This window comes from Eleutherodactylus coqui, chromosome 12 (assembly GCF_035609145.1).
Source record: "Eleutherodactylus coqui strain aEleCoq1 chromosome 12, aEleCoq1.hap1, whole genome shotgun sequence".
In the NCBI taxonomy this organism is placed as follows: Eukaryota; Metazoa; Chordata; class Amphibia; order Anura; family Eleutherodactylidae; genus Eleutherodactylus; species Eleutherodactylus coqui.
This window is the reverse complement of record NC_089848.1, coordinates 19,955,129-19,980,130: the sequence shown is the minus strand read 5'-3', so window position 1 is coordinate 19,980,130 and position 25,002 is coordinate 19,955,129. Positions and strand designations below refer to the sequence as shown.

The following is a 25,002-nucleotide window of genomic DNA, read 5'->3' as shown; positions in this document are numbered from 1 at the left end:
TCTGTAGCAGCAGTATAGGCAGACCCCTGTAACATTTATGTAGCAGAAGTATAGACCGACCCCAGTACCATTTTTGTAGCAGCAGTATAGGCAGACCCCAGTAACATTTCTGTAGTAGAAGTATTGGCAGACCCCATACCATTTCTGTAGTAGAAGTATAGGCAGACCCTAGTAACATTTCTCTAGGAAGGAAAATCCAGCACACGAATGTCAATACAATATAGCAATCGAAAACTGGTTCCACGCTCTGGGCAATCTCCCAGATGAACCAGAGGCAGCTTGGAAGGTCACAAGAGACGCTATCCATGAATTTGCAAAGCCCATTTCCGGAGACCGGCGTCCCCGTAGGCAGCCCTGGCTAACGGACGACACTATGCAGGTCCTTGAAGCAAAGGTGAAAGCCTCCGTTAAAAACGACCAAGCATCATGTAAGAGGCTGAAGGGCGTGTTCCGGGCAAAGGCAAAGAAAGACACGGAGTGGTACTATAATGCTCTGGCTGATGAAGCTGAGGAGAGTCTGAAGTCAAATAATCTAAGAATAGCATACAAAGCAGTTGCTAGAATCCGAGGGTCCTCAGGGACCAGCCGGCATACGCCAATCCACAAATTTGATGGCAGCCCTTGTACCAACCATGACAAAACTCTTCAACACTGCTGTGGACATTTCTCATCCACCCTAAACCATTCACCGGCTAATCCGTGCCATGACCTCGATGACCTCGCATCCGTTGCTGTGGATGACCATTCTGTGCCTACGGATGCTCCGTCACGGGAAGAGGTCTGTTCTGCTATTCAGAAAATTAGATACGGATGCGCCGCCGGCTCAGATGGCATTCCACTTGAACTGCTGAAATGTGCAACTGAGCCAATAAGCACTGCTTTACATCAGCTATTTCTACACGTCTGGTCTTGTGGGAAAGTCCCTGTCGAATGGAAGTAGGGCATCATTCTCACCCTGTACAAGGGGAAGGGCCGAAAAGCAGCATGCACTAGCTACAGGCCGATACCGCTCCTTTCGATTCCCGACAAGGTCTTCACGCATGTTCTACTCTCAAGGATACAACCACTCCTGACCTCCAAGTGGAGACCCCAGCAGTCAGACTTCATGGCAGGCCGCTCCACCATGGATGCCATACTCGCTCTTAGGCTCCCCTCAGAGATACATAGAGAATTTTTAAAAAAACAGCTCCTCGTCCCATATGCCGATCTCAAGGCAGCGTTCGACTCGGTCGACAGAGAAGCTCTCTGGAAGGCTTTGCGTGGCATTGGCACCCCCACATCCCTTCTAAACCTACTAAAAGACATGCATCAGGGCACATTCGCCAAAGTTTGTATCAAGAGTTCAACCTCTGCTAGTTTTCAGACCTCATCTGCTGTTCGACAAGGTTGTGTCTTGGCTCCCGCACTCTTCTGCAGGGCCATGGACTGGATTCTTCAGCGTATTGTCCAATGTAATAGGGTCACTCTTCCGGAATACCACTTCACCGACCTGGACTACGCCGCTGATGTCGCACTCTTGGATGTCGCATCTAATAGTCGGAGACACTCATTGGAACAGTTTGATTTTGAGGTGTCCTGTCTTGGGCTTCACATCTCCTGGCAAAAAAAGCTGCAGAATCTAGGAGCCTGGGCAATCCCTCCGGACCTAGATGTAAATGGACAGAGAGTCAATGCTGTCAGTGAGTTTGTGCACCTAGGAAGCGTTCAGCACACAAATAGAAGGGCGCTTCCAGACATCCTGGGGAGAATAGCGCTGGCAGCCTCAGCGATGAGGTCCCTGGATAAACTCTGGCGGAGGCAGAACATAACACTCAGGACTAAGATTCGATCTTACCAGACCTGCATAATGCCAATATTATTGTACGGGTTGGAGACCTGGACCTTGCTGTCAAAAACCGCTGAGCGTCTGGAGTCCTTTCACATGTGATGCCAACACCAGATTCTCTGTGTCCGTTGGTTTGACTTCATCAGAAACACTGAGATATAGGCTTGTACAGGGCTTGAGTCCATCACAAAAACAACAACAAGGAGACGACTTGCACTTTTTGGTCATGTTGCATGCTTGTCAGAAGCTGTCCAGCCCACGGTGCTCTAATCGCAGCAATTGCTAGGAAAATCAAGAAACGACCCTCTGCCGGATGGCGGAGGCCTCCTGGTCATCCACGGTGCTTGTGGGTGCAACAGATAGGCAATGGTCCCTCCTCTAACATCAACACTGAATGGAACAATGCTCTCAGTTGTGGTGATTCTAGATCGGCGCTACGGACCCTTGTCATCCGAGTGAGATAACTAACTAACCCTCTAGCTAGAGAGGAATCACCGATAAACCGCTCTAGCCCCACCTCTTTCATTCTACTAGGGGAGTCCTCTAGTCCCGCCCCCTATCTCTCCAAATATGGGGAAATCTCCAGGAGATCCCATGCAGCTCCGCCTCCCTCTCTCCCTGCTATGGGGGATACCTTCAGCCCCGCAGTTATGTGAGGCTGTTTCCGTGTGAAGGCGCTCTCTTCACTGGCTGCTTTGTGCACTCCCGAAGCTCTTGGACCTGCAGACAGTGTCTGCAATCTTCACATTCTCTGCCTCTCCTGCTGTTACACCACATGTGCGGGTACACTACTTTGCTCAGAATGTGTCCAAAAGCCTGAATCATACTGGAAAAGCAGAGGGGGGACATTCACATAGTGCTTCCTTGTTAATTGGACCAGAGGTAGAGCAATGCAGAGTGGGAAGTGAGGGAAAGGAAATACAGGACAGTAAATGCCAAATTTGTAGTTTCAGAAAACCCTTTTAAGCAGCTTTTAGTTGTACAGATCCCATCAGATATGGAGTTTCTGAACTCTTCTGTGACATGGAAGAAGTTTGGGTTAATTTTAGCTCCTTTATCTTAAGATTTAGTGAAGTTGGGCAGTAACGGGATTGAAGGTCAGGGCCTTTGGTACTTTGAACCTACCCCAGAAGCAGCGGGGCACAACCTATGGACTGCATGCTGGTGGTTGCGGGCCTGTCAGGACAATAACACAACTGGTTGCCTGCCTTTGTGATGAGCTTTATTTTTGAATTACATTTTCCAGTTATTACTTTGCAGAGTTGCAGTGAGTGCTTTCCTCAGTGTGGTATTGCAGACGCAGCTCCAATCCACTTCATTGGGAGCTGTGCCTGCAATACCATGCCAGGCCACTGCAGAATTTACGGAGCTAGAAAGCAGCCCAGCAAACGGCTGATGGGCTTGGATTCCATGTGTCAGACTCCCACTGACCTGTTACTGATGACCTACGTCATGGCTGCTAATCCCGGGATTGGCCAGCCATGTGCATGAGATTTCTCAGAAATCAGAAAAGCATGCGGCCAAGCTGCTCCAAAAGCCGCGGCTAAGTGCCAGCAGTTTTCCCAGCAGACCGCGAGATTTCTGCCAGGAATACGCCGTGTGGGAACCGAGGTTTAATCTTCTCTTGTAAGAGTGTACATGTGCACCCTCTGGTACCAGGGGTTTTATTGATGTTGAGTCCACTCCATACCTGGCGGTTGGCAGCCGTGTTAAACTGACACTGCAACAACAACAATCGGTGCTAGTGCAGATTTTGGCTGTTTAACCCCTTAGATGCTGTGGTCACTGCTGATCACAGCATCTAAAATGGTGGCGGTGTGTGTGTGGGGGTGGTTCTTAGTGAAGTCTCCTAAGGCTGCCATGGAATCAAGTCTGCCTAATAGACTGATGTTAAAAGTACATCTTACCGCAGTACTGAAGTGATGACGTATATTATTGTACAGGTGGTTAGACAATTGCAAGACTAAAAGAAGTTGTAAAGATGAAAAAAGCGAAGATATTAAAAATAAAAGGGATTTTCTGGGCTTTTACTATTGATGACCTTTTACTTTTATCCTTCTGGCTCCCACCCCGATGGTCACATTTGCCCCCTTGGGCTGACGGCGGGCTGGATGATCAGCAGGAATCCAGAACGGTGGACCGCAGCCCCCGTTCGGCGCGAGACAACCCCGATGCAGGGGTTAAAAAAACAAACCGGAGAGTGCTTACCTGAATCCCGGCGGTCCGGCGTCTTCATACTCACCTGCTGAAGATGGCCGCCGGGGTCTGCTCCCTCCGTGGACCGCAGCTCTTCTGTGCGGTCCATTGCCGATTCCAGCCTCCTGATTGGCTGGAATCGGCACGTGACGGGGCGGAGCTACACGGAGCCGGCATTCTGCACGAGCGGCCCCATTGAAGACAGGAGAAGACCCGGACTGCGCAAGCGCGGCTAATTTGGCCATCGGAGGCCGAAAATTAGTCGGCACCATGGAGACGAGGACGCTAGCAACGGAGCAGGTAAGTGAAAAACTTTTGATAACTTCTGTATGGCTCATAATTAATGCACAATGTACATTACAAAGTGCATTAATATGGCCATACAGAAGTGTACAGACCCACTTGCTGCCGCGGGACAACCCCTTTAATGTCTGCAAATGAGTTGCCTTGTCTGCAGAATGTATCTATTTGTGTTGTGTGTTTGTGGTCACGTGACTATACGTGATATATGTCTTTGCCAGGTGGATGCGAGTGAGTTGGAGAGAGTTTTGCAAGAGTAGAGAGTCTGTGCAAGGTGGTTGACAAGAGGAGCTGGCAGGAGCCAATCTCAGTTGGACCCCCGCAGACACTGGTCAGTCTGTGCGTGGATGATGGAGGAGGCCGAGCGGCAGTCTAGGAGTTACCCTGGGACTACGACCCCCAGGAGTTCTGCCGAATAAGCAGATGAGAAGAGAGTGTTCTGCAGCGCAGAGTACCAGCTACAGAAAGTGAGGGTTTGACCAGTAGAGAGCTTTGGCGAGAGAAGAAGAAGATTTGGCCAGCAGCAGCGTTACCCAGATAACTGAGACCACGGCATTCATCCTGTGATTCCTCCTTGTCGTGCCACTAAGTCTTGTAGGTACCAGTGTGCTGATGTCTCAGGGTAATGCCCACGAATGGATTTCTACTGCGGTTCCTGCGGCGTAAATCTGCAGCAGAATTCCACAGCTATTAGGTCCTATTGAACCTAATAGCTTTTCAGCCAGCCAATGCCAACATGCGGAATTTTATGCAGTGGGGAATAAATCGCGGCATATTCTATTTTCCGTGGATTTACGTATTGCGAGATCTCCATTAATATAGTATTAGTGGAGACCGTGGAAAAAGTCGCGTTTTCCGCGATCACCAACAGGCGCATTTTGTTTACCACCACAGTACTCCCGCGGCGTAAAAACTGTGGGCATATTCTGCTCCGTCTGTGGGAATGAGCCCTTAGTAAGAACTGTTTATATTGTCTTATTTGGATTACCAGTAAAGCAGCACTACCGACCGTTCCCGATTTTGCTCTGAAAAGATAACTCTGTGCGTGTGGATTCTTTATTGCTATCCTATGGATTAACCCCAGAGGACGGAATGGTGGCGTCACGAATGACAAAAACTTAAGGTAAACCACAACTTTGGTTACCCTGTGAAAACCCCCCTAGCAATGATTCAGTCGGGTCCCGTGCTAAACTCAGGGGAGGAGATAGTAGAGCCACCGTGACAAGTGACCAACTCTACCCGCCATCTCCTCGGCTGTGGGCCCGCTCCTCATCCGCTGCATATCCGCACCCCGTAAGGCCCGAAACGCTTCACTAACGCCTCTTTCTTTCCTTAGTCCTTCAGGTAAACATGTACAGATTGAGTATGCACTGGCTGCGGTAGCTGCAGGAGCGCCATCTGTTGTCATCCAAGGTATGTCACCCGCTGCAGCATCTGCAGCTCACGATCAACTGTAGAGGAAATTGTGGCATTTTGAGACTGAAGGAAAGTCATATGTAAAGCCTCCTGCAGATACTTTATACCCAGACTGTGTCTGAGGATTCTCCGATGTAACAGCCTGCCCCAATGTACACAGGTTTAACCCCTTAAGGACCAGATGCTATTTTCAAACAATTTTCCTAAATTCTTAGTTTATTTTTAAAAATAGTATATTTACACTAAAATAAAGTACAGGAGTGGGGTCCTCATTTTGTTTAGGATGCTTTGATATATAATTTCTATATTCTCGGATTACCAGGTGCATATGGTTGGCGTTTGCGGTCAGTCATTTTTATCTAGCTCATATCTATCTATCCTTAACTAGTTCATGACAAAGGTACAAGAAGAAGGACGTATTCCGCAGGAAATCTGTCGCAGTTCACAAAGTGAATGAAAAAGATGTAAGAGGACGCCTTACTAAATGCGGGGGTCCTCTGCTTGAGTCCCCCCTATATATAGTGGCAAAATCAGAAGTAAGTCTCCTTTTGTCCATGAAGTTCAATCACAGGTTTATTTCAGCTACGACAAGTAGAGGGTACAAGCAGGGGCGTACCTAAAGGCTAAGGGGCCCGGGTGCAAAAGTCCAGCTGGGCCCCCCCCCTTCTCCATCTGTACCCGTACGTATACCTAAACCGTGCTAATTTACAAACATGATCTAGCCCCTTAGTGTAAGCCTTCATATCATAACTACTTTCCTTGACTACGTAAAAACCTGTTGGTAATGTCTTAGGCTGCTTTCACACGGCTGCAAAAATTGTGCGAGATTTGTGCGTTGCAAGACGCACAAATCGCACATGAATATGAACCCCATTCTTTTGAATGCGATCATACACAGGAGCGATGTTTTGTTTTTTCTCTGCCTCACACGAGAATATGATAATGTGATGCGTGCTGGTTTTAACACAATAACCCCTCATATCCGTGGGGATGGCACACGTTGGCGAGTGTGATATGGGGCATAGTTTCACGGCCCAATATCAGACTCACTCGTGTGAAATTAGCCTAAGACCGGCTGTACACGGCTGGATTCGCATTGCGGAATGTGGAGCGGGCATCCACCTACGGATTCCGCAGAATGTACCACCCATAGCATGCTATGGAAAAGCGTTTTTTCCTCTACACGAGCAGAAATCAATTGCGGTTTTCCACTAACGGAGGAGAAATCACGGCATGCTTAATTTTAGTGGAGATTCTGCACGGACGGCCTCTATTGAACTTAATGCAAGCCGTGCGACCCGCAGCCCTGACATTGCGGAAAAGTCGCAGACACCCGCGTCATCTCCTAGTGATGGCGCTGGAAAGTCAGTGATTAAAAGGAAAAAAACTGTACTGCGCGGGTCCGACAGCTCGGCTTGTGGACCATCCGCAGTACAGAAAAAAGAAAGTAATTACAGGTACGTGCGGATGCCAGCGGGGCACGGGGTTGGATTCTGCTGCGGGCTCACGCATGTGGAATCTGATCCAGTTGTGTGCAGCCGGCCTAACACTGTGTTCATGGATTTTGTTGCATCTTTGAACCACAATTAAAATCACATCTAAAAACCGCATGTGGATTCAAACAATACCCGCAATTGTTAAACTGCATGCAGGTTTCTGATGTGTTTTTCAGTTGTGTGTAAAGTGTTCAACTATACGGTATATACCAAAGCTATACCAGCTGTACATATATAATTATATACAGTATATATCCAGGGTATACCAGCTGCACATATATAATTACATACAGGAGAAGTATAACTTATACCAGCTGTACATATATATCGTAATTATATACAGTATATACCCAGGTTATACCAGCTGTACATATATAATTATATACAGTATATACCCAGGTTATACCAGCTGTACATATATAATTATATACAGTATATAACCAGGTTATACCAGCTGTACATATATAATTATATACAGGAGAGGTATAACTTATACTAGCTGTACATATATAATTATATACAGTATATACCCAGGTTATACCAGCTGTACATATATAATTATATACAGTATATACCCAGGTTATACCAGCTGTACATAAATAATTATATACAGTATATAACCAGGTTATACCAGCTGTACATATATAATTATATACAGGAGAGGTATAACTTATACCAGCTGTACATATATATTTATATACAGGAGAGGTATAACTTATACCAGCTGTACATATATAATTATTTACAGTATATACCCAGGTTTTACCAGCTGTACATATATAATTATATACAGAAGATCTTCACGTTACGTTACACCAGTATGGTACATACAGGAGATGTATATACATCTCCTGTATACAGTGATATCAGTCATGCTGGTGTAAGACCGGTCTCAGATCTGCTTCGGGACCTCTGGACGGAGATTCCATCACAGATCCACCACCAAATACCGAGAAAAAGTGCTGCGTGACGGTCCAAAATCGGATGAACCCCATTATAGTGAATGGAGTCCTTCCAGCGCTATTCGGTTCTGTTCACAGGCGGATCGTTCGTCCGCAGGGATTCCCCTTTCCTGCTCCCAAAGCGGAACTCGAAAGCGGAATTCTCCAGTGCAGGTGTGAAATCTCCCAAAATTGGATATCTTCTGTATATAATTATACATGTACAACTGAGATAAGTTGAACATTCTGTATATAGTAATATAGAGCATGCTGATATAAACTGGGCCAGGTTACACCAGCATGGTCTATATCACTATATACAGGGTGTGTATAACTTATACTAGCTGCACATATATAATTGGGACTTTCATTTACAGGCTGCCCACACACTGCTGCAGAGGTCAGTAGAGGAAGGAGTGTAATTACATATGTATAGCTGGTCATGTGATCTGCAACCACAGGTCCTCCTGCACTCTTATGTACAGGCTGTGCATCCATCGTTGCGGAGGTAAGTAGAGCCACACTAACCCCTCCCCCTGGATATCGCTGACCACTCACAGCTGCAGCCTATCAGTGGGAGGGCCGCGTGTCATGGGAGTCTGCAGCCTGTAATTGGCTGCTGACTCCACGTGTAACAACCCTCCTCTCTGTGAGTGCCGACCTGCGGCGCTGCCTCCCGCCTCTCTCCTTTTCTCTTCCTCCGCCTCCCACTACAAACACTCTGTCGGCCGCAGTGATCATGCGGCAAACAGTGCCGGTAATGCACGCACTGTGCATGTTGAATATGGTGAGGCCTCTGGGCCCCCTCAGCGCAGGGGCCGGGTTGCAGCTGCGACCCCTGCTTCCCCTCACAGTACGCCAGTGGGTACAAGAGTATGGCGTAGCGTGATTGTGCGCATGGAACCCCAAGCATAGATGTTAATTGAGGTTTCTATTATAACCTGCAATGTAGAGAAACAAAAAAAGACAGAATGTTTTGAAGTGATCACATGTCAGGGATCGCTCGCTGGCGCTCCGGGACTGGGATGATGCTTCGGGTATAAGTCCCCAGCCGCTCTGGCATGTGGGATTGTGTCTCCCACATATTCACCCGATAGCGAGGTCATCTCTATGTGCCACACACAGGTTCCATGCACACAAGCATTTCATGACTTGCTTTACTATATAGGTAAGCTCTTCTCATGTTGTATTTATGCTTGATAAAGATGTTTTGTGATCCTCGAAACGCGTTGCCATACTCTTGTACCCTCTACTTGTCATGATTGAAATAAGCCTGTGATTGAACTTCATGGACAAAAGGAGACTTTTTTCTGATTTTGACACCATATAGGGGGGCCTCAGGGAGAGTCTTCATCCTTTTCATTCACTTTGTGAACTGTATCAGACTTCCTGCATAAGTCCTTTTTCTTTTACTTTTGTTCTTTATCCTGGATCGTCATATCTACTTTCTGATGTCTGGGCTGCTAGCTCTCCACCCGGGTGGATTTAGGAAATACAGAGTATCTATCTTCCATTCAAATAAGAACATTCCCACTAGCCTATGGTCAAGCCCTGAGCCTGGCAATAGGCCCAACGGTGAGTCCCTATTCACCTACCATTGCTAGTTTACTTGCTGATTTTGTACTGGAGCGCCATCCCTCTAATATATATTTGTATAGCTTAGCTAGCTCATGGCTATCCCGTCATATAAGACCTCTGGGGGTCATTCACATTATGTTTTTTTAATTTATTTTTTTTAAGATTTTACACTTTTCCACTGTAGCTGGGGCATCCATAGGAGCCGCATCTATAGTAGCCCCAGTTACAGAAGAAAACCTCCCCCTGTAGTGACATTAAACACTGGTAGAGCTGATCAGGGTCTGCTAGGACCCTGCAGCTCTGCTGTGACAGGGTTTTCGACAGTCATGTGATCACCGGGTTGCATAGCAGAACTAACACTTCCGCTTTCACTTTTTAGTATATAGAGCTCATTGAGCGCTATATAGCCTAGAAGGAAGACAGAAGTGGTTTAAAAACTGCATCTCCCTTCTCCTCCTGGTCTGCAGCTGAGGACCCGACCTGCTACTGCTTGATTGCAGGAGATTTAATCCCACACCATTCTGTTACTGTCATTCTATTAATAGTCGGAATTAAAATCTAGGACTAGGCGCCATAAATTTATCGCCCTTGATCCTTAAGGGGTTAATACACTCCCATTCTAACAGCAGTCATGTCCGGCTATTTATAGGGGTTGTTACTGCAGCACCACATAGGGAGGCCCCAGACACCTGACATATGTGGGGAGCTGGGAGGATAAAGTGCTAACTTGTCACGGTGGCACTTACCATGCTCCTTCCCGGAAGGACACACACAGCCAAGGCCAGAGTAGCACTGTAGTCCACTTCAGACACCCCTAGGATAGGGAATACCCACCAAACTGGATAACAGGGTGGGGGTGGAGGGGGTTATTGTCACGTGTGACGCCACCGTTCCAACACTCACACCGGTATAACCCTCGGCGAATAAGTAATTCAGCCTCAGACAGTTCTTAAGTACCATGGATGTCTGGTAATGGTCAGAGCCTGGTCTAAACATTATTTGAATAAAGATTAAATAGTATAATGCAGGTCAATTGTAGACTTCACAGTGCAGGCAAATGAATAGACTTCAGAACTTAGTACTGTCACACGGCTCTTACAGGCTCAAAGACACACACGTGTGAACAGAGATTATTATCTTGTAGTACCTCCATCCAGGCTTGGAGACGTGTGGGTATGACAAATAAAGGGTGTACCTCTACACGGTGATCCAGACTTCAGACGGCCACGTAGGAAAATCAGAAGAGATAGATAGTACTTCTGCACTGGCCTTGAAGAAACACACACTAGAACTCACAGATGCTCTCTCTCTCCTGGGGCTCACTCTCCTTAAAAAGCAGCTCACATCCAGATTGGGAAATCTCTCCTTTTCCTCCATCTTCAATACACAAGGGCTGTAGGTGCCCCCATGTGTATCTGTGTTTCCTCTAGCAGCCTTATAAGATGGAACCCCTTTCCCACTTTCAATCACTCACTTTTATAAACTCTTTCATACCACATGACATGACCTACTTCATTCATTTGCATGCAGACTTTGGATTTTATTAAAGGTTAACCTCTCAAGCGCTGCAGCTGTGCAACACACATACTGGAAATGACAAGACAGTTCTGCATAGTGCATCAACATAAGACATACAGGTATGACATTTATGGAGAGGACCAGGATGAAGAGCTGTCTCACTACATCACCACAAGGTAAAGTTTGCAATGCCTACGTTTCCACTCAGCAAAGTGTTAGATAAGTTTCCAAGTAACTATTACATGTATCGCAGCGCTGTGACACTTACCATTTAGCAGTACATTCGCACTTCATGTTTGTCTAGGTCCCCATTAATGGTTTCGTGACACTCCCGCATTCGCCCAGCAAGGTCCTCTCTGATCGGTAACGAGCATGCGCATGCAATAAGACAGCTGCGAGCTCCATATTTCCGTCCCGGGCAGTGAACGCTATGTCACTAGTGATGTTGTGTTCGCTACCTGGGATGGAAATAAAAGCGCTGTAAAATAAGATGGCGCTATACAAATAAAAATTATTATATTATATTACGTGCCGAAACTGCAAAATGTGCTAATGTGTCATGTGATCAGCATTGAAATCAAAGAAACAGAGCAAAATGCTAATGCATGAAGGAATTGGTGGCAGTGGGGAGTGAGTTACTTCTGGCTAAAGTGGATTTTAATGACAAAACTCCCTTTTAAAGGACTTTTCCCATTACTTAAAATTGCCCCACAGCCTCTGTCCTTCCTGATTGCTGCTGACCAGGACATTTGACGGCTGCAGCCAATCACAGGCTTTGCAAGGTCACTGCTGCAGCCCGTGATTGGTTACATCAGTCACATGTCCTTCTCAGCAGCAATCAGGAAGGACAGAGAGGCTGTGGAGCAATTGTAAGTAATGGGAAAGCCCCATTGGAGTAAGGCTAGTTCTCCTTAATCTGTGGCCCTGTGTGTGAACACGAAGGAAGCTTGTCATCTGGTTGAAGTAAAGGATGCCATACGCCTAAAATAATGGCCAAATGTTAGTGCTGCCAACAGCTATTTCTTCCAACTTCACCCTAAAGGTGGACACCCACTGGCGTTTTTTTCTCCACTCCGCTGCGAGAGTAAGTGAAAAGTCTCACAGCGCAGTGCAAGAAAAACGCTGGTAAATCGCTGGAACATCGCCAGTCTTTTCAATGGGGCCAGCGTCAGCAGAGCTAGCCCCATTGAAAAAATATGGAGAATGCCGCAGACTTCTGCCACAGTTGTGACAGCTGTTACAGCTGTGGCAGAAGTGCAGAATAATATCCCATTGCTTTCAATGGGATCCCATTGAAAGCAGTGCTTTCTGGCAACCCCGCAGTATGATTATCGGGGAAGGGCTTGACATGTAAGCCCTTTCCTGAAAATCATCAATAAGTGATAAAAAAAAATTTAAAAAATCTTTACTCACCTCTCCACCGATCAGACACGTCCTCTGGCTGGCTCCCCGACACTGCTGTCAAGAACTTTCAGCAGGCGGGGATTTAAAAATCCCCGCCTCCTGAAAGGGCTGTGGTGATTGGCTAAGATAGTGCTATTGATGAATGAATAGCTAAACACTATCTGTAATTGGCTGAGCCCTCACCCGATAGCTAAGCACTAGCTGCTATTGGCTGAGCCCTCAGCCAATCACCACAGCCCTTTCAGGAGGCGGGGATTTTTAAATCCCCACTTGGTGAAAGTGCTGGACAGCAGTGCCGGAAGTCAGCCGGAGGACGCGTCTGAGCAGCGGAGAGGTAAGTAAATATTTTTAAAATTTTTTTTACCACTTATTGATGATTTTCAGGGAAGGGCTTACATTTCAAGCCCTTCCCCGATAATCATACTGTGGGGCTTGCCAGAAAGCACAGCTTTCAATGGGATCGGCAGCAGTGCCGATCCCATTGAAAGCAATGGGATAACATTCTGCACTTCTGCCACATTCTGCACTTCATTCCCCACGGGGATGAAGGAAACTCCTGCCACAGCTGTGGCAGAAGTCCGCGGCATTCTCCATATCTTTCTTTGATATGTTATGTTTGTAAATATTTTTCCATTGACTTGTTAGAGTCCTTGTTCGGAGGGCCCAGAAACTTGCCCAGCGGTATTACCTGGTGTACCAGGAGCCTATCCCCACCGCACAGCTAGTCCAGTGAGTGGCGTCCGTCCTGCAGGAATATACGCAGTCTTGGTAAGAACTATTCTGGAACCCATATTTGTCACGGCTCCGCGGGGTTACAGTGAGGTGTAGAAGCTATGGAGAACGATGCAAAATACAGCCCAAAATACATGTGTTTAAGGGTGGCTTCACATCTGTGGTGTTATGGGAGAGGAAAGAGGAATCCCGAACGGATCCGTCTTATGATGGAACCAGATGGCACTGAACTGACCCATCGTCAATAATGCGGTCCGCTCGGTTTCCGCATTTTACCAGAAGAGTAATCCCAGTATGCAGTGCTGTTTCTTCCGGTATTTTGTGCCGGATCTGCGACGGACCCTCGGAATGGAGGTTCCAGCGCAGATGTGACCCTGGCCTTAAGGCCCATTTATACTGGATGAATGTCGGGCAAACTGTCCAGCACTCGTCTGTGTACTCGCTCCCCTTAGTGTTAGTAATAAAGACGGAAATCTAACAACTGCGTCCGTATCCATGTGTCCGGCCACCGCAGCGTCCGACCATTGTGTGGTGAATGATGTCGGCTCGTAGACTCACCATGGGAACTTGTTAAACATCCTGACTGCAGCTGATAGAATGTTTGTGATTGGATGGAATATTATATTATACTGATTAAGTCTTTTTAAATTTCTGTAATTTTTTTTAGTGGTGTACGACCGTTTGGCGTCTCGTTATTAATTGCAGGTTGGGATGAGCAACAACCATATTTATTCCAGTCTGAACCTTCTGTAAGTAAAAATGATTCTTTTGTGCGTTTAATTTAACCTTTTAGGTACCAGTGTTGAGTCCTAGAAGGACCAAATACTTAAAGAGGTTATTTAGGCAACATCTGCTGTGATACACTGGGGTCAGAGCGGAAGCACTGCTCCGACCCTGTGCAGGGGCCGGAGCTCGTAACTGCAGGCGCAGCTCTCATTAAGATCAATGGGACCCCGTTCTGCAGTTACAAGCACAGCTTCAATTGATTTTATTGAGCGATGCGCTTGTGATTTCGAGCGCCGGCTGTTACACAGGGATCAGAGCTGTGCTTTTGCTCTAACCCTGGCGTATCCTAGTGGTGGCTACCTGGATTTATGCATATGGTGTTTTTTTTTTTTTTTTGTGTGTTAACAATTATTTCTGGTTGGATAGATATGGCTGTTTTTAATACCTTTTTTTCAATTTTATTTCTTTTGCTTTTTTGGTTTTAGGATAATGTGTACAAAGGGTTACTTTTTTAAAATCTATAGTGCTTTATTTTTCATGTTAGTAGACTATCTCCCAAGGTTCAGGAATGTGTTCTCCATTGTGTGTTGAATGCTTAGATATATATTTCTTTTAACACACGTCCCTCATGATATTGTATAAAACCTCTGAGGGACATTCACAGTTTTCCACTGTAAATGGGGCATCCATGGACCCAGCCACTCTACTATACCAGGGGGCGCTAGCTATCAGGCGATCCCTGGGTCCAATTGAGGAAATGGAACTGCTGCTTCCTGAATTCACCACATAGCCTTCATTGAGTGCTATGGAGGCTGAAAGAAGTGCTTAAAAACAGCTTCTATCTTCTCCTTGGGGTCCTCTGCTGTCTGACCCCCGAGTACCCAACCTGCTGGATTACAGGAGTAGGAGCTTTAAACCTGTGTGATATATTTACAGTGCCGCGGGCTTAAAGATGTATTTTGTGGGCGCTTGGTCCTTATTGGGTTAACTGTCTTTTATGCTTACAAGGTTCGGATCTCTAATATTGTAGAACAGTGAAGACCTTGTGAAGGAGCCCTAAACCTTTTGTCTCTTCTGTGACTTGTATAGTACGGTGTTCATCACCTTCACCTACATGTTTTCTCCTGCAGGGGGCATACTTTGTATGGAAGGCTACAGCAATGGGGAAGAATTATGTAAATAGAAAAACGTTTAATGAAAAAGGTACAAATGGTTCTTCATCCGGTACATTTTCTCACAGCAGATCTTAGTTGTAGAAAAGGGGTGGTTGACAAGTAAGACGAGGGAACCGACCAGAGCTATACCAACTGTGGCTAGGGGGTATCCTGCCGTGCGGTAACTAGATGCGGTAAATATCGTGTGGCCATTGGTCACCACAAGTGGCTGGAGTGGAAGCCTAGTTTTAGAATGAAGAAATGATTACGAAGGAAGTTAATTAATTTAGCTGTACAATTCACATGTGCAAAGTTGAAAAAGCTGGAATCCGCTGTGAACACCTGCAACAGAATTTGACAGGTTGTAGACTTCAGTATCCACAACATGGATCACTTTCTGTGACCGAACATCTGCAGCAGGTCATAGGATTAGTGACCTCGTCCACATGCCACTACTGTACCCCACTGAGGACTTTACCTGGGCTGATCGCTGTGTAAAAGTCACAGCAGTTCCGCCCCATGTGGACCAACAACGACTCCAGTCCAGTTTCAGACAAGCATATTACCTGACAAACGTGTTCACAATAAAGGCGCAAAAGTGCCTCGTCCTGACCAAAGGTCTCCTGACCCAGAACCATAATACCATGGATGATGCTGTGAGTCTGGCTCAGTAGCCCCACGGTTGGGCCGAGGCACTCGGATGTATTATGGTCACGTTTTTGTGCCCATAATACATCCACCTGCAGCTGGCCAAAACCGAGAAAGCCGAAGTCAAGAAGCTAATATGATTGTCCATCCACGAAGGCCGGCTTCACATTTTCCTCTTTACATGGAGATGTAGTTGTGATCAGCTAACATCTTTTATGCTAAACATAAGGTGATTTGATGAATGAACATCTGCTCATTCGTTGGCTGATTCGGCAGTCACCTTAGATGGTTGTCGGTCAACAAGCTTTCAGAGGAATAGTCTGATCCAATAATCAACCCATGTAAAAGGACCTTAAAAGCCCATTTACATGCACTGATAATCTTGCAAAAGATTGAAAGATTGACAGTTTTGGTGATCGTTTTGCGTAAAGTGTTAATAGACACTAATGTCCATTAACACTTGATCATCTTCATTTGCATGTAAAAGGGCCTCTGGGAGCTGTTTGCAGAGCACAGCCTGTGGTCTGAGCTCTGCACACAGCTCCAGTGTTCTGGCATGGGCTGTGGGCAGAATACAATTTAATCTGACTCCCGTTCAGAACACAGCGTGCGTTCCCTGATATCTGTATCCGGCTGAACAATGGATTTTCAGCTCACCTTAAAATCATCGTTCAGCCAAAGAGTGAATTATGGCAGTGTTTACACGCAACCATTATCACTCATATGCAATCGTTTGAACAAATTTTGAGTGATAATCGAAGCGTGTAAATGGGCCTTACGTTTTTATCTGCTGGGACCACAAAAAATAAACAAGTCATCCGGTAAAGACCAAGTGCTTATATAGCTGTTTACAGAGAAATCAAAGCGGTATGGGCGGGGACACGGAAACAAGTTTTATAACCAAAGGGAGAATTCATAAACGTGCTTACAAATACTTGCGTCGGTCACATTTTTGTACTGGTCCATAATGTGCAAAAATTGTGACATTTCTGCTTTTTTCTTTTTTGGGGGGTGGGGTGGGCTTAACAAAAGAGGGCAGGGCTTGGCCACGGTTCATCAAATTCACTATGAACTATGGCAGGAACTGGTGTAAATTATAGCAGAAATCTACAGTAGGTTTTACTTGCCATAGATTTCAGCGAGTTGAGCCTGGTCGGCCCAAGATGCATCCAATATAATACGAAGCTTGCACCCAATGTAATAAGAGGCTTGCACCCAATGTAATAAGAGGCTTCCACCCAATGTAATAAGAAGCTTGAACCCAATGTAATAAGAAGCTTGCACCCAATGTAATATGAAGCTTGCACCCAAAGTAATAGGAGGCTTGCACCCAATGTAATAAGAAGCTTGCACCCAATGTAATAAGAAGCTTGCACCAAATGTAATAAGAGGCTTGCACCCAATGTAATAAGAAGCTTGCACCCAATGTAATAAGAAGCTTGCACCTCTTATTACGTTTGATGCATCTTACTCTAACTGCAAATAAATCTGCAGCACTGAGATCCGTCACGGGAGCCGGTACTTTGAGGCTGAGGAGGGAGTGGAATGTGAGGAGACAAGGGAGGTGAAACAAGTCTGTTTGGCATGGTGGAGGGCGAGGTTGAAGGTTTTTAGCATAAATTTGAAGTGGAGGAAGTCTGCAGGCTGCATTGATTTTTCTCCAGACCTAGAGCATCACTGAATGAACCGAAGACCAGCGTGCTAAATGTTGATCTTGGGTAAGTGTGCATCAGAAATGGCTGAGTGCTAAAGTTAATGGGAGCTGCGGAAACAGCGTAGCACAGCACGGACGGCCCTTTCCATAGGCTCCAGCCGTGCGGCCAATAGACAGCAGTGGGGTTTCCATCTTGGCTATGAAAAGCCAAAGTGGAAATATCCATTTAAAAGCTCATTTTGGTTTTTTTTTATAACTTTTCTAGAGTCCATTATTTCATTTCATTACTTTTTATTTATGTTTTTTAAGATATAATGAAGATCTTGAACTGGAAGAGTAGGTCACAGTGGAGACGACTCCGTTACACCCGGGTCATGAACTAGAAGACGCCATTCACACAGCAATTTTACCGTTGAAGGTGTTGTCATACAAATACTAATATGGTGCGTCTCGATGACCGGAGCGTGTAATAATATTGTTCTGTATTGCTATAGGAAAGCTTTGAGGGTCAGATGACAGAAGACAACATTGAAGTGGGGATCTGCAGTGAAACTGGATTGAAGCGACTCACTCCTGCTGAAGTTACGGATTACTTGGCAGCAATAGCATAAATCCCAGGGTCCATTTGGGGAGATTGGTTGATAGAGTTTGCTTTTCTGCCACTAAAGGATACAAAATGTTTTTTTGCAGATTTTTTTGCATACTTTCTTATTTCTACCTGTCTGACAGATCTTTTTAAAAATATGGATCTAATCACAATAAACGATATCAAACAGACTGTCGCCGGCTGTTGTTTCTTCTAGTCCCACTGTGTGCTGTTAGTTCTCTGATGCTTGCTGGGTTTTGTTTCATTGATCAGTTAAGTACATGAATAAACAGTCATGTTAAAACACAGCTAATCATAGAATTGGGTCATTAAATGAAAATTAGTCTTTCAGGCATAATAAAGAGGCCAATCTTGTATATTTAAAGGGACTGTCACTTGCCTGAAGCACCATAAACTAACTTTTGCTGCTGTTAGGCCGAGGCGACAGGGATCTGAGTGCTGTAGTTTTTATACTCACCTGGTGCCGGCTTAAAATCTAACTGTTTTGGGGGCCTAATTTGCGTATAGCTTGTCCGATTGGGGCTGTGTAGATAAAGAAGAGGAGGGGACTAGGGACCGAGCCCTGGGGGACCCCAACACCACGAGGAAGTTGAGCCAGCGAAGGAGACGCGGAATGAGCAGTCAGAATGATAGGAGGAGAACCAGAAGAGAGCAGTGTCCTTTAGGCATTTTGTGTGATGAGATCTACATCCCCAATTACAAAGAAGTTGGGATGCTGTGTAAAATGTAAATAAATTTGAAGAAAAAAATAATGCAATAATTTGGAAATCCCATCTAACCACACTTTATTCACAGTAAAACATAGAAAACATATCAGAGGGGGGAAGGGAGACATTTTTCCATTTTGAGTTCAATAAGTTTTTTATTGAGGTTGAAAGGCATGTAGAAAAACAAACAAAGGGCGCATCTCAAACAATAATGCAGTTGTATTGTATACATACTTAGTGATGTGCCCACTTTCCCTCTCCACTACCTCGTCGCCGTGGAGACTGTAGCTGGCCCGCCTCCGCCCAAACTTTTCTTTTTACTAACAGAGTTCTTTCCCACCTCAAGGTAGGGGTCCATGAGGTGGTAGAGAGAAGAACAAGGAAAGAAACGACAGAAGAATTAACCAAGGTTAGGGCTCCAAGGAGCTCAACGGGTGGTTGGGGGAAGGTGGGGGAGGGGGTGGGGTGTGGGTAGGTTGGGATAGAGGTTGAGCTATCGCATTGACAGCCTGTTTGCATGGGCTTTGCAGCCTATTTTGATTCCCTGAGGGATGTGGGGTTCCGAATTGAGCATGTCTGCCCTCCTCAGCGCCAAAAAGGGGGACATTGCTTTCCACTCGTCTCGCGGGGCGATGACAGGGTGCTGCGTACCTATGATGCGTTTGTTTGCCGGGTGGTCCACTCCCCCAGTCTGGGGGACAATCTAAAGTCCAGCCATGGCCGCCAGGTTGCAAAGAACTTCCCCACCGTAGCATCATCCTCTGCCCTCATCTCCTCAAATCTGGCCAGCGCGTTCACTGCCTCAGCCCAATGGGCCTTGGTGGGGCCCGAGGTGGCTCGCCACAACCTTGGAATTATCATCCTAACCGCCAGAATAAAGAATCTCAGTAGGCCTTTTCTCGTCTGGGCAATGGACCCCTGGAACATAGACAGTAGGGCCATCGTAGGCGAGAACACCACTCCCGCCCCTGATAGATTATTGTATAGCCCCTCTACGTCCTTCCACAGCGCCCCCACCGGAGGGCACTCCCACCAGATGTGTACCATGTTTCCCCTTCCACTCGAGCATCTCCAGCACTGGGAGGAGGATTGAGGAAACATTTTGTGTAATCTATCCGGGGTGGTATACCACTGAGACAGAATCTTATAATTTAGCTCATGCAACCTGGAGTGGACTGTAACCTTGTGCGTTAATATGAAGGCCCTCTGCCAGTGTGCAGCAGGGAAGCTTTTCCCCAACTCGTCCTCCCATACTCCCGTGAACCTCGGAGGTTTATCCCCCATCTCACGGTCCAGCATTAGCCTGTATAGTAATGAGATAAGGTGCCCAGGTGAATCAGGAGACATGCATAGTTCCTCGAAGGGAGTGAGGACCCCGGAAAGATTCAGTTTGGGTGTCAGGGAGTCCAGCGAACCCCTCAGTTGAAGGTATACCGTCCACACTCCTGGCGGGACCCGAGTCTCCTCAAAGAACTCCGCCAAGGGTTTAACCCCCGATTGGCATGTCACGTCTTTCAGGCGTGGTACCCGTATTGCAGGTGTTAGCAGCAGGGATCTGTTCATCTCGAAGGCCTTGAATTGGGGGATGGCTAGGATTGGAGTGAGGGAGCCCGGAATTGAGACCAACCCATCCCTTTTAGCAAAACTCGACCATGCATCCCCCAGAATTCTCAGCAGAGGAGACACCCTGGGAGAGTCTCTAAGCAGGCCCCCCGGGATCCAAAACATCCCCTGGGTCAAGCCTGGTTCTGAATCTAGTTCCATTGCGACCCACAGTTTGGACTCGCTGCGCTTGAGGAGATCGAGGACACATTTGGCTATGTTGGCCTTGTAGTACAGGGCAAAGTCCGGGAGGCTTAGGCCTCCCCTGTCCTTGGCTCTAACCAGCGTGCTATGTTTTAGTCAGGGCCTACGCCCTCGCCAGACAAATTTGGTGATTAAGGAACGTATGTGCATTAGAAATTGTCTATGTAGCCGAGTGGGGACGGCCTGGCACAGATAGAGAAACCTTGGGAGTGACACCATCTTGACCGTATTAATTCTGCCACTCCAAGAAAGTAACAATGGGTTCCAGTTATTCAGATCTTTTTCTAGGTTTTCAAGGAATGGTTTATAGTTTAAATTGAATGTGTGTGAGGGATCAGCTGGGAGTTGAATGCCCGGGTATTTTATGGCTTTACTTTGCCATTTAAGTGGGAACTGCCTTTTCAGCCTAAGCTCCTCGGCCTGGGGCACTGATACGTTCAGAAGCTCTGTCTTCTGAAGGTTGATTTTAAAATTGCTTACTTTGCTGAACCTATTAAACTCCCGTAGGAGGACTGGAATGCCAACACTTAGGCAGGTGAGATAGATCAGGAGGTCCTCAGCAAACAAGGATAGCTTGTATTCCGTGTGTCCGACCTTGACTCCCCTAATGGAATCATTCCCTCTGATAGCGTTAGCCAATGACTCCATCGTTAAAATATAAAGGGAGGGGGACAGCTGGCACCCCTGTCTGGTTCCGTTGTGAATGGGGAAGGTGTCTGACAGCACCCTGTTGACCCTTACCCTGGCCGTAGGGTCCTTATACAAGGCCACTATCCTTTCTCTCATTCGTGGCCCCAGTACCGCGTTCTGCAGGGTGGCCTCCAAGAAGCTCCATCTTACTCTGTCGAAGGCCTTTTTGGCATCGACGGCCATGAGACAGAGCGGGGTCCCCGCACCCCGGGCCCTCGATATTAGGGACGTGAATTTAATTACGTTGTCCCTACCCTCCCTCCCCGGGACGAACCCCACCTGGTCCCTGTGGATTAGCTTCGGGATGAAGGGTTGCAGGCGGGTCGAAATCAGTTTGGCGTATAACTTAATGTCAATGTTTATTAGTGAGATGGGCCTATAATTGCTACATACTGTCGAGTCCTTTCCCGGTTTGGGTAGGACCACTATATGGGCCTGTAGGGCCTGGGATGGGAAGGGGCAACCCCTATTTACCGAGTTGAAAGATCCCAGCATCAACGGAGAGATTTTATCTTTAAATATTTTATAGAATTTAGAGGTAAACCCATCCGGGCCTGGACTCTTGCCCATTTTAAGTTCTTTTATTATGCCAGATAGCTCCGGAAGCGAGAAATCCTCCTCCAAATCCCCGAGCGCAGCTGAGTCCGCTAGTTTCGGGGCGAAACTATTAAGATAGTCTCGTGTGTCTTCTTTCCCTACATCGTTAGCGGTCTCAGTATCCTGTTTCAGATTTTATAGGTCGTTGTAGTATCTGCGGAATACCTCTAAAATCTCAGAGGTGGCATGAACTACTCTTCCTAGAGCCTGTATTTTGGGAATGTGGTTTATGGGAGCTCTCGGGTGCAATGTCCTGGATAGCCACCTCCCACACTTGTCTCCATATTCGAAGACACTTCTGCGCAGTCTCTCTCTAGCTCCCATGGATCTCTGATCTAGGATTTGCAAGATTTGGTGGCGGATCACGGAGATTTCCGCCTTAGTTACGTCCGAGGGGTGTCCCTTGTTGAGGGCTTCCTTTATGGCCAACTCTCCCATGAGTTTCTGCATCTTGGCCGATCTATCTTTCTTGAGGCGGGCTCCGTGGGAGATAAATACCCCTCTAAGAACGCACTTAATTTAACCGGGGGGCCTATGGTGTCGTTTCTGTGGGTCGCCTCGAAGTCCGCTATTGTTTTCTTTATTTCGTCTACGCAGAGGGAGTCGTTAAGGAGATTCTCATTGAGTCTCCACTGGCACACACGCGGTCGCCTGCCCATGTCTGTTAGTTCCCCGTATATTGGAGCATGATCTGACCAAAGGATATGTCCCATAGAGCACGCCGGGTTATGATCGAGGAGGCTGTGTGAGATTAAGATATGGTCGATTCGGCTATACCTGTTATGGGCCGCCGAGTGGAAGCTGTAGTCCCTGACACCCGGATGTAGGATCCTCCACATGTCTACTAAATGCAACCTGTCTAGTTCCCTCTTTAGGGCCCTACATGCCGTGTGTGAGATGGGGGACTTACCCACCGACGTGTCTACCTCCGGGTCCATCGCCAGGTTGAAGTCGCCTCTCAGTATCACTCTGGATCCGGCGGTGAAGGTGTCCAGTTTTCTCAAGGTGGTTATCACGAACGGCACTTGTCCCTGGTTGGGGAAGTAGACGTTAGCAAAGGTTAGCGTTACCCCCAAAACCTCCAGCTTAACAAATACATAACGGCCCATCGGGTCTGTCTCATGGTCTAGGACAATTTGCTGGAGAGACTTGTGGAGCGCCATCGAGACCCCGCCTGCCTTCTTCGTGGGGTGAGGGCTATGAAACCAAGTGGTAAAGTATCTAGAGGAGAGGCGCGGAATGCCGTCTGCCTTGAAATGGGTTTCCTGCAGCATGGCGACCATGATCTCCTTCCTATGTAAATGATAGTGTATTTGGTTCTGCTTTTCTGGGGTGTTAAACCCCTTTACGTTGTAGGTGCACATGGACACATTAGCCATCTGTGGGAGGATCAGTCAAGAGCTTGTTGTATCCCGGGACCCACACCCCAGGGGGAAATAGAGAGGGGGGAGACCAACAAAATGTGAGGCTTAGTACCTCTCAAACTAAACAAGCATAGAATGCGAAATAGCATTTCAGTATAGCGCACAGGCTATTGCCCCTATGAGGGCGTGGGGAAACCAACAGCGGGGCCGCTCTCTCTAGCGGCTCTGGCCAACTGGAAGCAATGTGGTATATAGTGGAAGCATTAAAGCGTTACCGGCATGAAACAAGACATTTTTAACGTGGGATTCTTGCCAAGGAGGAACCTGTAACAGAAAGCAGACCAGATCCCTAGCAGACAGGAAAATTATGCGTTGGGTTATAATAAAGCATGTGGAATCAGCGCTTTTCTTTAGCTCCAACTTTCTGTCATGGGGAGTGTAAAGCAGGAGCCAGCGCCCCCTCCTGGCGGGGCCAGTCCGGGAGCGCTATCAGTGGAAGGCCGAGGGCACCTAAGAATCCTGGCAAGTCCCCCAGTGATCTGAAGGAGACCCTTTTATTTCCTTTCCGCGCCAGCAATTGGAATGGGTACCGCCACTGGTACTGGATATCCTTCTCCCTCAGAGCCAACAACAGCGGTTTCAGCGCTCTTCTGAGTTGCAATGTCCTGCGTGACAAGTCCTGGAGGAGGAGGATAGGGGATCCTTGGAAGGTCAGCTCCCCTGCCTCCCTGGCTTTACGCATAATCAGTTCCTTTTCCTGGTAGAAATGGATCCTACACAGGACGTCGCGTGGTCTCGCCGGGTCCAACGATCTCGGGCCCAGTGTGCGGTGGATCCTGTCTATTTCGATAAACTTATCCGCCGGTCTCTGCAGAATGTCATTAAAGAATTTCTGGGCCCATGCCTCTAGTTGCACAATTTCTACTTTTTCGCTTAGGCCTCTTATGCGCAAGTTATTCCTCCTATACCGGTTCTCTAAGTCATCCATATGCGCAAATAGCTCCTCAATCTGTGCTGCCTGCGTTTGGATAACTTTTCTGTGGGACTCGGCAGTTTCAAGGATTTTGTCTTGGAGGTCCTCCACCTCTGTCAGGCGCTGACCCACGTGGACTATATTTTTCTGTAGGGCTGAAATGTCTCTCTTGTGGGACACCTCCAACTTATGTAATGCGCTGTCCAGGTCTCCTTTAGTAGGGAGGGAGTGCAGATGGGCTCTCCAGTCCCACTCTTCACCTGTATCACTGATTTCAGTGGGGCTGCGCTGGGGGTTGGCGCTGTGCCTAGGGACGTGTGCATGTCTTGGTGGGGTGTCTGCAGGGCTGCGGGACTCTCCCCTAGCTTCCCTCTGGCTGCCTGGGCTGTTTGCATTAATGTGCTGGCTTGGGGCTGCTGTGTGAGGGAGCATGATCTGACCTGCATGAGGCTTTTCCAGGAGCTCGCCGCTGCTCTCTCTCCTCCGCTCCACGTGGGGCTTCAGAAGCGGTGAGTGCCGCTCCATTCCTGTCCCTTCCGTCTCCTGGCTGACACTTTCCTTCTCAGGGCTCTTCTCACATGTCGCCCCCGCCAGACCTCTCGCTCCTGCAGCGCCGCCGCTCTTCCCACTCTCCCCGCTCTCCTCCTCCGCCGGCGCCATCTTTGATCTT

The 25,002-nt window shown here is 47.3% G+C and overlaps 1 pseudogene; it reads left to right on the top strand.

Moving 5' to 3' along the window:
* Positions 1-11,345: 11,345 nt before the first annotated feature.
* On the top strand, positions 11,346-18,300 carry LOC136587048 (proteasome subunit alpha type-2-like; annotated as a pseudogene).
* Positions 18,301-25,002: the final 6,702 nt, after the last annotated feature.